Raw genomic sequence first — 17,628 nt, forward strand, 5'->3', positions numbered from 1 at the left:
CTTGTTGGTTCTGTATTTGCAAGGCTATCAGGCCAACAACTTGCGGAAAACTAACCCTCTGACAATTTCTCTGACTATCTCCCATCCTCCAGGGCATCAGTGTGGGGAGCAGGCTGTGGGCAGCAGGGCCCCCACAGCCTGGGAAATGCTCAGGGAGCGACCCCCAACCACTTCTCCTCCCTTAGCAACATTATTTTCACCTGTCACAAGTTGCGTAGCCCATGCATATTTTGTTATTGACAAGCACAGTTTTTCCTTTTTAAGGCTGAGCTCTACACATTTGTTAAGATTTATGCAATCTTGTTAAGATACTGTATAAATAAAGCTGTTTCCGGTCCAGTGGCTGGCTGCAGCCAGCAGCTGTGTCAGTCCTCCTGACGCCGTCCTGTCTCTTGTCTCCTGTATGTCTCTTTCTCAGTTTCCCACCATTTCCACTCATGTCAACTCTCCCCACTTGTGCCGGGTCAAGAGAGGTCACTCTCTCATGCAGGTACACAACATGTCAGATTCCTCCCATTGGATTCAGGATCCACTGCCCAGCCTCCCTGTGGGGGAGGTCAACACAGGGACACTGAGGTCTCCACACAGGCCTGTCACCACTGGCAATGGCAGGGACAGGAGTCAAAGACACAAGTGACAAGCACAAAGGTGTCCACAAATCAGCATAGCCTCTGAGGGACACACCCACCAGCCCCATGTATAGGGCATGGAGACTGGGGTACACCAGGGAGTCCAAAGGAAGGGACCCTGAGAACATCATATCTGGCAACTGCCATGGAGGACAGCACATGTGCAAACTCTGACCAGATAGGAGCTTTTTGATTGCTAACTCTTGGTGTCTGAAAGTGATGAAATGAGCAATGTACCCTTGGAGCAATAATATTTTTTTAAAAATTAATTATTTTTTATTAAATCATAACTTTGTACATTGATGCATTTATGGGTTCAGGGTACTGCTTTGATATACAATGTGAAATGTTTACATTGAACCAAGTAACACATCCATCACAATTATACTCATTTAGTAATAGTTTTGAAATGTACCATTGCATCATGCACATTAGGTGAGGTCCCCCCGAATACCCTCCCTTCTCACATATCCCCCTCCCCTCCCCTCTCTCTCCTCTTCCCTTCTACTTTATGGACAATAGTTATGTTTTCCATTCATATGATTGTGTAGGCGGTTATATATTGATTTCATAGTAGTATCGAGTACATTGGATACTTTTTTTCCCATTCTTGGGATACTTTACTAAGAAGAATATGTTCCAGTTCCATCCAGGTAAACATAAAAGATGTGAAGTGTTTGTCTTTTTTATGGCTGCATAGTATTCCATGGTGTACATATACCATAATTTGTTAATCCATTCATGGGTCAATGGGCACTTGGGCTGTTTCCATGTCTTGGCTATTATGAATTGGGCTGCAATAAACATTCTGGTGCAAATGTTTTTGTTGTAAAATAATTTTTAATCATCTGGGTATATACCTAGCAGAGGAGTTACGGGATCAAATGGTAGGTCTACTTTTAGTTCCTTCAGTGTTCTCCAAACTTCTTTCCAAAAAGGCCTTATTAGCTTGCATTCCCACCAGCAGTGTAGAAGTATTCCCTTCTCTCCACATCCACACCAGCATCTGTGGTTTTGGGATTTTGTGACATGGACTAATCTTACTAGAGTTAGATGATATTTCAAAGTGATTTTGATTTGCATTTCTCTAATAATTAAGGATGATGAGTATTTTTTCATGTGTTTGTAGGCCATGCTCCTGTCTTGATCAGAAAAGTTTCTGTTCAAGTCTCTTGCCCACATAGAAATGGGGTTATTTATTCTTTTCTTATCGATTAGTTTGAGTTCTCTGTAGATTCTAGTTATCAGACCTCTGTCAGAAGCATAACGTGCAAAAAATTTCCATTCTGAAGGTTGTCTGTTTGCTTTACTTACTGTGCTCTTGGCTGTGCAAAAGCTTTTTAGTTTGATCAGATCCCAGTAATGTATTTTTGGTGTTGCTTCAATTGCCCAGGGGGTCTGCCTCATAAAATATTCTCCCAGGCCAATTTCTTCAAGTGTTTTCCCTGTACTCTCTTCTAGTATTTTTATAGTTTCATGTCTTAAGTTTAACTCTTTTATCCAATGAGAATCAATTTTTGTTAATGGTGAAAGGTGGGGGTCCAGTTTCAGTCCTTTATAGGTCTCCAGCCAGTTCACCCAGCACCATTTGTTAAATAGGGAGTCTTTCCCCCACTGAATATTTTTGATAGATTTGTCAAAGATCAAATGATGATAAGTAACTGGATTCATCTCTTGGTTCTCTATTCTGTTCCATAAATCTACTGCTCTCTTTTTGTGCCAGTACTATGCTATTTTGATCACTATAGATTTATAGTTTAGTCTGAAGTCTGGTAATGTGATACCTCCTGATTTGTTCTTATTTCTGAGTAATGTATTTGCTATTCAAGGTTTTTTCTGATTCCAAATAAAAGGAAGTATTATTTTTTTCAAGTTCTTTGAAATATGACAATGGTGCTTTAATAGGGATTGCATTAAATCTGTAGATTGCTTTGGGTAGTATGGACATTCTAACAATGTTGATTCTTCCCAGCCATGAACATGGTATGTTTTTCCATTTGTTAACATCTTCAGCTATTTCTTTTCTCAGAGTTTCATAGTTCTCCTTATAGAGATATTTCACACCCTTTGTTAGGTAAATTCCCAGATATTTCATCTTCTTTGACACTACTGTAAAAGGAATAGAGTCTTTGATTGTTTTTTCAGCTTGACTATTGTTGGCGTATATAAAAATAACTGACTTGTAAGTATTGATTTTGTATCCTGAGATGCTGCTGTATTCCTTGATTACTTCTAAGAGTTTTGAAGTTGAGTCCCTGGGATTTTCCAGGTATAGGATCATGTCATCAGTGAAGAGTGAGGGTTTGATCTCCTCTGATCCTATTTGGATACTCTTGATCGCCTTCTCTTACCTGATTGCGATAGGTAAGACTTTATCAATTTTGTTACTTTTTTCAAAAAATCAACTTTTTTTTGTTGACCTTCTGAATTGATCCTCTTGTTTTCAATTTCATTTAATTCTGCCCTAATTCTGGTTATTTCTTTTCTTGTGCTGGGTTTGCGGTTGGAATGTTCTTCCTTTTCCAGTTGCCTGAGGTGATCCATTAATTTTTTGGCCTCCTCTCTTTCTGTTTTCTTGATAAAGGCTTCCAATGCTGTAAATTTCCCTCTTAGGACTGCCTTTGCAGTGTCCCATAGGTTTCGATAATTTCTGTCTTTGTTTTCATTTAGTTCCAAAAATTTGGTGATTTCCTTCTTAATCTCATCTTTGACCCAGCTATCAGTCAGCCTAAGATTATTTAGCTTCCATGACTTTGTTTAAGTATGGAGACTCCCATTGCTGTTGAGTTCAACTTTTATTCCATGGTGGTCCGAGAAGATACAAGAAATAACTTCTATACTTTTAAATTTGCTGAGGTTAGACTTGTGTCCTAGGATATGGTCTATTTTGGAGGATGACCCGTGGGCTGATAAGAAGAATGTATATTCAGTTTTACTAGGGTGAAGTGTTCTGTAGAGGTCTTAAAAGTCTATTTGTTCTAGAGCCAGGGTTAAGTCTAATATTTCATTGTTTAGTTTCTTCTTGGAGATCTATCCAAAACTGTCAAAAGGGTGTTAAAATCTCCAAATATTATAGTGCAGGAAGATATCAAGTTGTTCATCTCCATTAGGGTCTGCTTTATGAATTGAGGAATATTCTGGTAGGGTGCATAAATGTTCATTATCAAAATCTCTTCATGTTGGGTGTTTCCCTTGACAAATATGTAGTGACCTTCCTTATCTTTCTTTATCTTTGTTGGTTTAAAGCCAATTGTATCTGCTACTAAAATTGCAACCCCTGATTTTTTTTTGGTTTCCATTTGCCTGTATTATACAAGTCCATTCCTTCACCCTGAGTCTATTTTTATCTTTTAAGGTAAGGTGAGGTTCTTTTATACAGCAGATGTCCGGCCTGAGTTTATGTATCCAGTCAGCCAGCCTGTGCTTCTTTAGATGACAATTTAAAACATTCACATTAATTGAGAGAATTGATAAGCCTGTGTTTTGGGTGTCATGATTTTTGGCTGTCCAGTGGACATTTTTAATCCTTTAACCACTGTGGAAGTTGGGTTTTGTTCAAAAAATTTCTGGGTGAGTTTACTATAGAGGTAGAGCATTGCACTGGTTGTTATGGAGGATGGGTCTGAGAATATCCGGGAGAGCTGGTTTAGTTACGGCAAAATTCTTCAACATGTCTATGTCATTAAAGTATTTGATTTCTCCATCACAAATGAAACTCAGTTTAGCTGGATAGAGGATCCTGGGCTGGAAGTTGTTTTGTTTTAAGAGATTGAAGGTTGATGACCATTTTCTTCTGGCTTGAAATGTTTCAGCTGAGAGATTTGCAATTATTCTGATATTTCTCCCTTTGTAGGTGATGCTTTTCTTACATCTGGCTACTTACAGAATTTTCTCCTTTATCTTCACTTTGGCAAAGTTAATCACAATGTGTCTAGAAGATGCTTTATTTGGATTGAGTCTTGCTGGGGTTCTGAAACTGTCTGCTATCTGAAGTTCTGAACCTCTTGCAATGTTTGAAAAATTCTCCTCCAAAATCTCTTGGCGTAGAGCATCTGTACCTTTAGGACCATCCTCTTCTCCTTTGGGAATTCCTGTAAGATGAATGCCTGATCTTTTGGAGTGCTCCCACGACTCTCTCAGGGAATTATCAGTTTTTGTTCTCCATTTGTCTACCTCATTGAGTGTTTGGGAACGTTCAAAAGCTTTGTCCTCAGTTTCAGAGATCCCTTCTTCTGCCGGTCAACTCTATTAGTGAGGGATTCCACTGTATTTTGGAGCTCCTCAACTAACTTTTTCATTTCCTTGAGCTCTGCTATCTCTTTCCTCATTATGTCCATATCTTGGGTGACTTGAGACAACTTTAGAACTACTCTTTGGAATTCAATTTTCATCTTTTCTTCCATTCTATTTATCTTATTTACAATCCATATTCTGAATTCAGTTTCTGACATTGCTACCATTCGTCTATGCATGGCATGTTCAGTTGTATCTCCTTTGTCATTTCTTGGTGGTGGGGGGGTTGATCTACTCTGGTTATTCATGTTGCTAGAGTTCTTCTGTTGAGTCTGTACCATGATTATTTTCTACTGTTTGGTTATTAGAACTGTTAGAGTGGTTGAATTGGAGTGCCCAGATAGTAGAGATGGCCCCTTACCAAAGCCCTAGGCTTTATAATCGTGGCTTATCTCCTACAACCTTAAAAAGGCCACTTTCAGAGTTTTGGCTAGAGACTCTGAGGACCTACTTGGTGAGATAGTGCAGGCTAGCTCTGTTTTGATATCAGCCAACTTCTACTCTATCCTAAGAAACCACACTATTAAATTAAATCTTGACTGTGAAGAGATACAAACAGCTGTGGTGCCCAGCCCCCACCCTTCAGTTCTTTTCCACTACAGAAAAGGTCAACCTCAGAATGTCAGAGTAGACATCCCCAGACACGGGTTCCAACCTCAGAGTAGACAGCCCCAGACACGGGTTCCAACCAAATTGTCTCTGGCAGTACAAACCCTGCCCAACAGAGAGGGATTCAAGGACAATTCAAAACAAAGGGATTCAAAGCATAATTGGAGCCAGGGATCCATACTCCCACCTGCCAGACTCAGTCCACACTATTGTCTGATTCTCCGCTTACAGACCCAGCTGGAACCAGGGGTAACGCCCCTGCCTACCAGTCTCAGTCCACACACCCCTAGCCTCTGGAGTAGAGTATGGAGTAGTGCCTGCCAAGCCAGTTGAAGTCAGAGGACCATGCCCCTGCTTGCCAGTCTCAGTCCAATGCCTGGCAAGCCTCTGTTTGAAGGCTCTGTTGGAGTTAGGGCACCAGGCTTGCCCTCTGGTCTCAGTCCACACATAGCTAGCCTCAGCTTGCCAGACCAGTTGGAGTCAGGGGACCACACCCCACCTGCCAGTCTCAGTCCACTGCCTGGCAAGCCTCTGTTTGCAGGCTCTGTTAGAGCCAGGGCACCACACTTCGCCTGCAGGTCTCAGTCCTCACCTGGTAAGCCTCTGCTCACCAGCAACCTGTTGGAGGCAGTAGAGTATGCCCTAGCCCTCAGGGCTTGGTTCATACCCAGTAAGCCACTGCTTGAGGGTTCTGTTGGAATCACAGGACCACACCCTTGCTCTCAGGTCACAGTCCACGCCTATTAAGTCTCTGTTCACAGCCGCCAGCCTTGTCTGCCAAACTCAGTCCACATGGGGCCATCACTCTCCTGTTGTGGGTGCCGTCAGAGTCAGGGGTTCTACACCCCGTCCCTCCAGACACAGCCCAAACCAAGGTCAACACTACCACTGGCCAGGCATAGTCATAACCAGGGGACTTCTTCTCCCACCGAGTGTCTCTTTCTTCCCCATTAGTCACAGATTTCATCTTGATGGTTGGTGGTCCATACTATGCCTAGGTCTCTCAGGACAAAACTAAACACTCTGTGCTCTGCAGGGGGCAGAGCTTCAGACCACTGTGTGAGGGGGAAAAGGATGGACGGGGAGTTTGGACTTGTGGGGAAAAATATCTGTTCAATTTTATGCCTGGCGGGGTGGTGTCTAGATTCATAAGTGGGACCTCCCTGGAGAAAGAGACCTGGAGTTTAGCAGCTCTCTCCAGCTAAGTAAAATGAGAGGTCTTTTTTTCCCTCTCTGTTCACAGATAGCCTGCAGCAGGCCTCCTGCTTGGGGGAGGAGTCTCCTGTCCTCTAGTCAATAGTCTTTGAACCTGCACTGGGGGCTGGTTTAATTTGTTTTCTTGAATGCTCTTCCTTGGAGTTACAGCTTGCTGAATTTCTTTCTTGGCTCAGCTCCCCACCTTTCGCTTCGTAGAGTCTGGTTCCGTCCAGTTTTTCTTCCTTTTCTCAGGAGCCTCTGACAAGGGTTGCTACCAGTCAGCCATCTTCCCCAAATTCCTCCTAACACTGCTGCTTACCATGTTCCCACAAAATTACTTGTTCTTTTCTGCATATAGAAGAGATAAACTTTTGCCCACTTCGCCAGCCTTCTGCTGGGGCCAGACCAGCTCAGTGCCATTGACCTCTGCCCAGGGGACAGGGGCTACTCCCCAGGACCTCCTGTGGCCTCTGTCCTCTCCTGAGGATGGGCCAGCACAGAGCCTCCAGGAGAGGAAAGGAGACTTCAAGGCCTGGATAGCCCTTCTGTGGACCTGCTGGTGGTGACAGCTGACAGTGCCTCTGTGCTCCCACCCCTGTCCACAACTGCTGGGCCTTTCCCCATGAGGCCTTCTGCCCTCTGTTCCTGCTCCATGTCTCAGTCATGCAGGGAGTGTTTCCTCCCTGGGCTCAGCCCCCAGTGTAGGAACTTTTCCCACATACACGTACGCGCACGTGTGCTGTCCCCACTCTGAGTGGGGATGCTCCCATTGACCAGCAGTTCCCCCTGACCCTTTCCCCTCACTGGGTGGCTGTGGGGCAGGCTCTGGTGGTGGAAGGGTGAGGGGCTGCAGAGTGCAAGGAGACCCCCTTCATCAATATTTCACCCATCTCAGCAGGTAGGCAGTGCCTAGCTATTGGGTGAGCAGTCCTAGCTAAGAGCTTGCCTTCTCAGCTGAGTTTGAGCAGAGGAAAGAGTTTCAAAGCCTTGGCTGGGCCACAGGACTCTGAAATGAGGTCAGAAGTGGGGTCAGCTCTATGGGAGCTCTTGGACTCCTAAAAGGTAGGGCTTACAGCCAGCCCAGAAGCAGGAGTGCCTGCCCCTAGCACACAGTGATACCTGCAGTGCCCTCCCCCCAGCAGAGGATAGCCTATCTATCCACCCCAGAGGGGCTGAGCAGCCTTGACACCCTTCTCAGAGGAGTGTGGCCACTCCCTGTCTCAGATGTGATGTATTTTGGCACTTATCTTTATGAGTCACAAATGGAGTCAGGCCACGGGAACAGGGGACAGATGGCAGAGGCAGTGACCTTGTCTCTGCCACCTCCTCCCACTGGCTCACTGTGTACTTTGTCCCAGATGAAAAGAGATGAAAACTTTTATTTCTTTGGTCACTTTTGTTCTGAGCTGACACAGAGTTTGATTGGTGCACAGTAGGCCAGGAACAGAGCAGAGACTACAGTGCTCTTGCACAGAGAATGCGAGGTTCTTAGATTGGAAGCCTGTGAGGCTTCTGGACTCTGGAGCTCCAGAGTCCTCCCCACCAGCTTTAGTCCAAGTATAGGAAGCATGAGCAATGTCACCCTTCCATCCACAAGGACAGGAAGGAGAGTCTGGGGCCACGCTCGGGAAGACACCCAGGGATGGTAAAGATGCTGCTTCCTTGGCGCCTCAGGGCCCTGTCCCTGTCCTACCCCACAGAGGCCCACTCCAGGGACACTGCAGTGACAGGCTCCGGAGGTCTTCCAAGGCAGCAGGCTCCCCCCAAGGGTGCGCACATGTAGGGGACTGGCTTGCTCTGCTTCCGGAACCCTACTTTTTCTTCCTTGTCAGGCAAACAATTGCTAGAGACTATAATGCATAACAAAGGCCCCAGGGATAGGATACCCAGGCTTCCTTCTGACAAAGGGCATTGTGATGGAATAAGAGAAGTGTCTGCACAATCTTCCTCTATTTAGCAACTGCTGGGCAGGATGTGAGGGGCCTGCTATTAGGAGAATCTTTGAGCCAGACCACCTGAGCTGGAACTACAGGTTGTGTGATGCCATCTGCGGAGCAACAGTGAGGTCGGGCAACCTTCTCAAACTGGTACTGCAGCTGAAGGGTGCTGAGCCCAGGGCTGGTGCAGTGCTCATGGTGAGCCTGGCTGCGCAGGGCACTGTCCCCAGCTATGGCTGCACTTGCAGCTTGATGTCTGCTTTGGGAAATGGCCAGGAAATGATGGATCCATGAAGAATGGGTGGCAACCATTTTTCTTTCCATGCTCATTTGCTTGGGAAGGGCAGTAATTCAAAAGCAATAGAACTGGCTGGGCATGGTGGCTCATGCCTGTAATCCTAGTACTCTGGGAGGCCAAGGCAGGTGGATTGCCTGAGCTCACAGGTTTAAAACCAGCCTGAGCAAGAGCAAGACCTTGTCTCTAAATATAAATAGCTGGGTGTTGTGGTGGGTCCCAATTACTTGGGAAGCTGAGGCAAAAGAATTATTTAAGCCCAAGAATTTGAGTTTGCTAAGGTATGACACCATGTCACTCTATCCAGGGTGACAAAGTGAGACTGTCTCAAAAAAAAAAAAAAAAAGCAATAGAGCTCTCTTGGGACAGAGAGAGCTTGCATTCTGAGCTGCACAGATGTTCAAGGGTCTTCTCTCTGGAATGCAGCACAGCCTGTCAGCCTCTTGGAACATCTTAGGTCCTACAGGTGGAGAAAGCTGTTAGGTGCATTGTGGAGAGATTCGGGGAGTCCAGAGTGGAGAAACAGAGGCCTGGAGCAAGAAGGAGAAATAAATTGCAAAAATAATTTTATTTGGGTAACTTTATCTAAGCCCTCAAGTCTGAGGTAGCTCCAGAATTTCTGCAGAGGGCTCACCCATAGCATCCCAATGGAAGAGAAGTCAGAGGCTTGTCCTCACCTGCTTTTCCACGGTTTATATGAATTAGATTGTCCACATGAAGTAGAGGATTGACTGGTGGATACAACCTTGGGGAGGGAGGGAGCCCAGGCCCTCACCCATAGTGTGGACTTCTGTCCCCTTCCATGTAGGCCGTGAAGCCCCCCGACACCAACTACCCGCTGGCTGTCACCCATCCTCACCTAAACCCTGCCCCACTTTTGTGTGGCAAAAGTGATGTGTGTTGTTCCTGGCTTTGCTCTCTCTAGCCCTAGGCCTGGAATAGGTCAGCCTTCCTCATTCCTCTCTCCTCTGCCTTCTGTCACATTTTCTCTGATCTCTGATTTCCCTTTTTCCATCATAAGAACTCTTGGGTTTACAATGGGTCCACCTGGATAATCCAGGATAATCCCCCATTTCAAGATCCTTAGAAGTTATAGTTCTCAATGCATAAGAATTAAACAAATAGAAAAGAACTAAGATAGGAGACCCTCCAATTCACTAGAAGAGAAATATTCTCAATTCCATAATCATTGGTAAAGGGAAAAAGAAACAATAGAAATCACGATTAAAAGATATAAAGAAAACATTAGTAGGCTGGGCACAGTGGCTCACACCTGTAATCCTAGCGCTCTGGGAGGCCAAGGCGGATGGATTGCTTGAGCTCAGGAGTTGGAGGCCAGCCTGAGTAAGAGTGACCCTGTCACTAAATAATAGCCAGGTATTGTGGCAGGGGCCTGTAGTCCCACCTACTCTGGAGGCTGAGGCAAGAGGGTCGCTTGAGCCTGAGAGTTTTAGGTTACTGTGAGCTATGATGCCAGAGCACTGTATGGATACAAAAAAAAAAAAAGAAAAGAAAAGAAAGAAAGAAAACAAAACATTAGTGATCATAAAAATGTGAGTATATTAAGTTTCCCCATGAAAACACAGGTAATTTCACATTTTTTAAGGAGCCAAGGTCCAGCAGTATCATGTTTATAAGAGATGCCTGGGAAACAAAAGGACTGAGCCCATGGAAATGGACAGGTGACAGCAGATCTCAGGAACTAGAAAAGATGCTCTGGATGTTTTAGAAAATGCAACAAGGCAAGAAGATGAATGAGCTGACATAAACTTTTAAAAACCAGAAGATAAGCATCTTTATAAATATTGCTTGCCTGGAAAGCCCAAGAGACTCGGAAAGGCTGCTCCACTGAGGGGCCCCGTGCGAGCCACTCAGCAGGTCGTGTCCCTACCTTTTGGGCTTGGTGGCCCTTCCATGCCCGCTGTGTTCAGAACAGCCTGGCTGCACATGAGGCCTCAGGAAATATTTCTTGACATGCTAGTTAAGATGATTCATTTGGAAGATGTAGCAATTCTGAATCTGAATGCACCTCATTATACAGGTGCTTTAAATTAAAGCAAACAACAGTCAGTAGAGTAACCAGGGACACTGCCCAGTGACAGTGGGAGTCTTTGCAGGCTCCTCTCACGGGAAGAGAGGGTACTTGTGGCCCCCAATCAGGAAAGACTGGACAGGCCAGGCACTCAGGCTGCACCTTCCTCAAAGGGACACCTGCAGAGTTCACACCCTGCCCTGGGAGAGTTGAGGGTTGAGGTTCAAGGACGGATTTCTCAGAAGACTCCAGTCCAGGAGTCAAATTTGGGAACAGACTGCACACTGAAAAAATCCTGTGGGCAGTGGGGCCAAGTGGAGAAATGGCAAAGCCCAGCCTCCTGTTCTCAGTCAGGACCCAGGAGGAGGACATCCCAAGCCTGAGACACACAGGGCGTGGGTGAGAGGGAAGCAGCCTCCACACAGGTCTGCTTTCCTCCCTCCTGTTCTTCTTTCCTCTGTCCTCCCCAGGCAAGCTCAGTGGCCTCACCTGACTTCTCACTTGGCCTCAAAACCACCATCTTGTTCCTGTTTTTCCCCCCATTTGGCTGTCATTTCAGGGGAATGTTTTTCTTTTCTTCTCTCTTCTTTCATCTCCTATACTGCATCTTTGTCACCTATCCAGTGGCCTTCATGTGGTCACCTATCCGCTGGCCTTCGTGTGGGAATGAGGTGTAGTGAGGCCACATAATGATACTCAGATGTGCAACAGTGGGCCTGTAAGATTGTGATACTGTACTTTGGTGTGCCTTTCTGTGTATAGATACACGGATACTCGCCGATGTGTCACAGCTGCCCGCAATGGTCAGCACAGTCACGTGCTGTGCATCTGCAGCCAGTGTGCAGCCAGCTGTGCCGAGTGGGCTCCTGTGAGTGCACTCTGTGGTCACATGATGGTAAGGTCGGCTAAGGACACAACCGTGCTGTCAGTGGTATATTCCTGTGTATGTTGGTTGTCAAGTTCACATACGAAGCTTCCTGATTTCAGGAGTCAATGAACTGTGTATGTGGCTCACATATTCTCTCCATTTCTGTCTCTCTCTCTCATACTTACACACAAATGAAGAATGCTTTTACAGGCCTGGGGGAGGTGCAGGTTGTTATCTTTTCACACTTGTTGACTATGGGATTTTTCTGGAATTTGTCCTAAGCAAGAAATTGGGTATGTGTAAGAAGGTACAGTCAGAATGGTCATGTAGATTATAATAGCAAATGATCAGAATGGCATGTGTTCAGAAGAGGGGCCTGGCTAAATCAATGATGGGACATTATTCAGCCATCAAAAGTGGAAAAGGTCCCCTTTATATGAGAGTGGCTGGGGTGACAGCAGACCAATGGGCAAATAAGTAAGACTATTTCTGATATTTCTAATGAAATGTAAAATGGGGTAGTGGTCTTGGGATTGTTTGGCAAGTGGGGTGGGGTGAGGACACTTAAGACAGGTTTAAGACAGGTGCATCTTGCAGGTACCTGACCCTCCACTTGCCCCAAATTCAACCTTTATGTTTCTTGCCCAAACCTGCTTCCCCTCCACTCCCCACTCAGGCACCTGCTGCCACCACCTGCTGCTTAAGCACTCATTACCAGGGGCTTACCCCTAACTCCTTGCTCCAGTGTATTAGCTCAGCCAGCTCCACATTTCCACACAGGATGTATTTTTTGTCCTGCTTGCTCCCACTCTGGCCAAGCTTCCTTCTTGCACAACTGCAGTATCCTGATGGCTGTAGCTGAGCACCCAGCTCCACTTATCTGCCATCAGACAGAGAGTCATACTGAAAAAAGCAGAAATATTTCCAGGTAGTGCCCCCAACCTCCATTTGGCTTTCAGTATTTTAGGCCATGTGATGGGCAAAGCACAGTCCTGGGAGGGGGACAGAGCAGGACACTGACAACAGAGGGCGAGATACGGTGCAGAGGAGGTGACAGCAGTGGCAGGGCTGTTAACATCCTCATCCTACAGCGAGAAGTTCCAGAGGAACTCCTGAGAGATGATGGGTCAGAGGAGAGGTTAAATTGTATTTTTCCAACTTATAAAAGTAATTAATACAATATCTATTTATCCATCCAACCATCTACCCACCCATCCTTCTACCTATCCATCCTCCTCTCTATTTATTCATATATTATTGATCTATTTAAGTAGTGAGAGGGGGAAAAAAAGAGCAAAGTGCTAATGTGTAAACTAACCACACATCCTTCACATCCCGACTCATGACATGCTTCCTGAGTACTGGGGAATGGGTCTGGTAGGGAAGGAGGGGGCAAGAACTTGCTTTTTATCATGTTAAGGCCTCTCTCGGTTTCAGTTTTTACTGTGGGATTTTGATGGTCTTTGTAAAAATAATTCCCTTTATGAAGACAGCGACCATTGCAGAAACAATTAACTGAGGGAATGAAATTTCTGCACAGTGTGTCCCTGGGCCCAGGCTGGTGCTCGGCTCCCAGCGTGCAGGTCTCCTCTGCCTCGAACTTCACAGAACATTGTGTTCCTTCTTGAAAAATCTGAGTCTTCCTCTGCTTAGTGCAGTGGTTCTCAACCTTCCTAATGCCACGGCCCTTTAATACAATTCCTGTGGGTCACGACCCATAGGTTGAGCACCACTGGCTTAGTGTTTTATAGTTTATAACGTTTATATACAGCAGATCCTTTTGCTTGTTTAAGATCCAATTTCATAGATGTCAGACATTTCATTCAACAGTCTACTCCTGACATGTGGTATGGTGGTTTTCCCCATTTTCCGTGGTTTTTCCCATTTCCTTTTTGTTCTTTTTTTTTACTCTTAGAAACTATGTTGCCATGAACAAATTTCAGCCAACTTTGTACATGTAGGCAAATATTTCTGTGAGATAAAACCCTAGATGTGGATTACTATGTTAACAAATATGCAATTTTTAGGTGTTTAACGGAGGCTGCGAGGTCCTTCTCTGCCAGTGACTTGGAGGCAGCGTGTCTATCCAGCATTGTTGCTGAGTTTAACTTTTTTTCTAATGTGTAGGAGAATAGTAACATGTCCTTGGGTAATTTAAATTTTTATTGTTTTTTCACTTGTATAATATAGATTTTTGTATTTCCTTTTCTGTGATTTATGTGTCCATGATTTTTCTCCAAGTTTTCTATTGGATTTTTTGTCTTTTTTTTAAGAAAAAATACTTGTAAGAGCTTTTTGATATTATGAAAATTAAAATTTCCTGTGTCACATTGGTCAAATTCTTACCACTTGTCTCACTTCAAACCCACTAGGATGTCTACAACTAAAAAAATAGATAACAAGTGTTAGCAAAGATGTGGGGAAATTGGAACCCTCACATACTGCTGGTGGCATGTACAGTGGTGCAACCACTTTTGAAAACCAGCTGGTAGCTCCTCAGGAAGTTAAGCATAGAGTTAACGTGAGCCAATAATTCTACTCCTGAGTATATGCCCACAAGAAATGAAAAGGTACGTCCACACAAATGTTTGAACGGGAGTGATGATGTAACAATGTTATTCACAATAACCAGAAAGTAGAAACAACCCAATTGCTCATGGGTTGATGAATGGATAAATAAAATGCGGCATGTGTGTGTGGCAGCCGATGGTTCTGTAACAGGAAGAGGTGAAGCAGTGATGGTTGCACTGTGACATGGCAGAGCCCTGGCCTCATGCTCAGTGGGAGGATCAGACACGGAAGATCACATCTGGTACCTTCCCTTTACACAAAATGGCCAGAATAGGTACATCTGAGGACAAGGAAAGCAGACTCGTGGCTGCCCAGGGCTAGAAGGGAATGGGGAAATTGGGAGGTGACAGTAGAGGAGCATGGGGTTTCTTTTTTCAGGCCACGGAAACGCAGAGAAACCTCCACAGCTGACCACCTCCCTGCATTGACCACCTCCTTAAGTTGAGTTAATTTTCATGGACCAGACATGCATCACCTGTATGTGTCTGTGCAGTGGGCCTGGTTCCTTGTGTTGACCACCCCATGTGTTGACCAGTTTGTTACAGTCCCTTGGTGGCCAACTTACAGAGGCTGTACTATATTCTACCGCAATTGATTGTGGCTTGAATATGAGCCTCTGTTAATGTACTAAAAGTCACCAATTTATATACTTAAAGGGGGGAATCATATGGTGTGTGAATTACTTTTCGGCAAGTTTGTCATAAACTCCCTCTCCATCAGCTGTGAGCCTGGTCTCAGCCTTAGCTTGCTGGCAGCCCCAGCTGCTCCCTGGCTGTGCCTCAGGAGACACCTGTTAGCTGGTCCTTCCTGAAATCCTATTTCCAGGGTCATGAGCAAAATAAAATGTTCCTTATACGCTGGGGACATCAGTGCCTGGGTCCCTGCCAGCCCCATAGGTGATGTAGTGTATCTGGTGGGGCATATGCTGACAATGGAGAAGCAGGGCAGGGCGGAGCTCTCTTCTGACCCTACTCCATGGGGGCCTGAGACAGGCTCTAGGACCTCTGCAGGCCTCCTCTCACTGCTCACCCTCCTCCCCCACCTCAGCCCTGAAGGAGCGACCATTCCGGTTCCCATCCACACCCACTACAGTGTTTAGCAAACACCAGGAGGAGGCGTGGGTTTGTAATGCCTCTTCTCCTGTCCAGGGTGGTGGAGTGCATGGTGGAGGGCATGGGTGTTTCCCTGCTGTGTGTATTGTGCAACTTCCTCTGCACCCGTGGGTTCCATCCTGGACCCCAGACAGCAGGTAGAAGGTGGATCAATGGGGCAGTAGGAGCAAAGCCTCACTACAAGCCAATTGTTTCCAAACATTTTATGTGTGGCCAAGAGGGAAAAAGTTCTCCTCTTGGGCATATTGCCTGCTCAAATTCTTGGCTCGCTTTGAACCAAGGCAATTGAGGAAATTGTCTTTTTGTTTGGATTTTAAAAAGCTTTTTTACAAAAGAGAACTTAACCCTTTGGCAGATGTCTTTGGAATGACCTATTCTGATTTTGGGGGGATGTTATACAAAATGTTTGGCTGGATTTATTTTTCTTTGTTATCCTTTTCCTTTGTCTTTTGTGTTCTGTCCATGCTTAGAAAAGGCCCTCTGGTTTTGCATGCAGTTCAGTTTCAACCGTCCGAGGCTTTAACCAGGTGATTCTCAGGTCTGATATGTTCTGTGCTGATCAATATTTTATCTTGCAAAGAGAAACATTAACTTCCAAACTTTAGAGCTCCTACATTCACCTTTGCCAGCCCTAAATGCAGAGTAGGACAGAGTTCTTCTGTGTTGCAGAGCCTAGCTCTGGCAGATGGATGTGGGGACCTAGACACAAACGGGAAAGTCCCTCGAGGAGGGGCCCCCACGTAAGCAGAAGCAAGAAACTCACACGTGTGAACACCAGGAGGGGGAGCGGGCAGTTGGGTCTATGCTGACTCTGCCATTCATTCTTTGTTCACCACTCACCTCACAGAAGGGCTCAGGCCAGTGTGGCGTAGCCAGCTGATGCCTTCTACCTGGCATATTTGGTGGCAGCTCTGGTCAGCTGGTGCCCACAGCTGCTGGCCCAGGCAACCCTGTGGCCTCCCCTCCCTGAGGCATCTTGAGCCTTGAGTCCCTGAGCCTGGCTGTTTGGTGCCCTCTCCTGCCTGTGGCACCAGGGATCACATAATGGGGCCCTGGCAGAACAGCATGAAGATGACTTAGCTCCCAGCTGGGTCAGTCCAAAGAACAGAAACTTAAAAAGTCAGGGCTAAGGGGCTTCTGTGGCTGCTGGCCCTTGCCCCTGACTTCTGAGGGCTGGTGGGGCCCTAGTAGAGGAGCTCCCCACTTGAGCAGCATCACAGGGGCTGGGCTTACCTCACAAAGGGGCTGCAGCTGTGACTGTAGCTCCACTCCTCTGGGGAGTAGGGCCAGAGGGCAGTAATGCTCCAGAGCACAGGCTGTAGCTGACACCCTGACCAGGTACAGGGTCATGAACTGAGTGTTTTGGGGACAGAGGGCAGCCAAGGGGACCAGAGCCAGTCAGCACAAGTCCTCACCAAGGAGGACAAGACCTCCAGTGGCCCAAGACAGTCACCTTAAGGCCCAGGAGCCAGGAACGTTGAGGTGGGTCTATGGTGAGGGTGTGTTGGGGGGCCAGAGTGGCCTCCAAGTAGCTCTGGGGGAGTAACCTGGGGCTCACAGAGCAGGAACACTTCACACCACATTAACTGCTTGAACCTCACCTTTGTCAGATAAAAATAGAGCATGGAGGTAGAAGGGGCACCTTAGGACACGGGCAGACAGGCAGAGCTGGGGAGAACCGCACTGGACACATTTCCTGCTCCCTCGGCATCAGCTCTCGTTGCGGGTGCGAGTGGGGTTTGGTGGACCACAGTGCAGGTTTGACCACAGTGCAGGTGGACCAGGTTTGACCTGGTCAAACACTTGGAAGGTGCTTGTTAGGAACACTCTTTCACAAGATAAAGGTGTCCCTGGGCTGTGCACAGCCCCAGTAGCCTCCTGCACAGCTGAAGGTTTGATTTGCATTTCTGGGACAGACAATATGCCTGGGGCCAGACTGGTATCACCGGAGGGTGGCCAGATTAAGACCTCGTGAATCTTCTGGCTGCGAGCACCTCATGTATGACTAGAACCTGATGAAGATCTGAGGTCTTAGTTTTGCCATCATGTCCCAGGCTCAGCTGGGATGTGCTCTGCTTTCCATGT

This window comes from Otolemur garnettii, unplaced genomic scaffold (assembly GCF_000181295.1).
Source record: "Otolemur garnettii isolate 467f Iridium unplaced genomic scaffold, OtoGar3 scaffold00416, whole genome shotgun sequence".
In the NCBI taxonomy this organism is placed as follows: domain Eukaryota; kingdom Metazoa; phylum Chordata; class Mammalia; order Primates; family Galagidae; genus Otolemur; species Otolemur garnettii.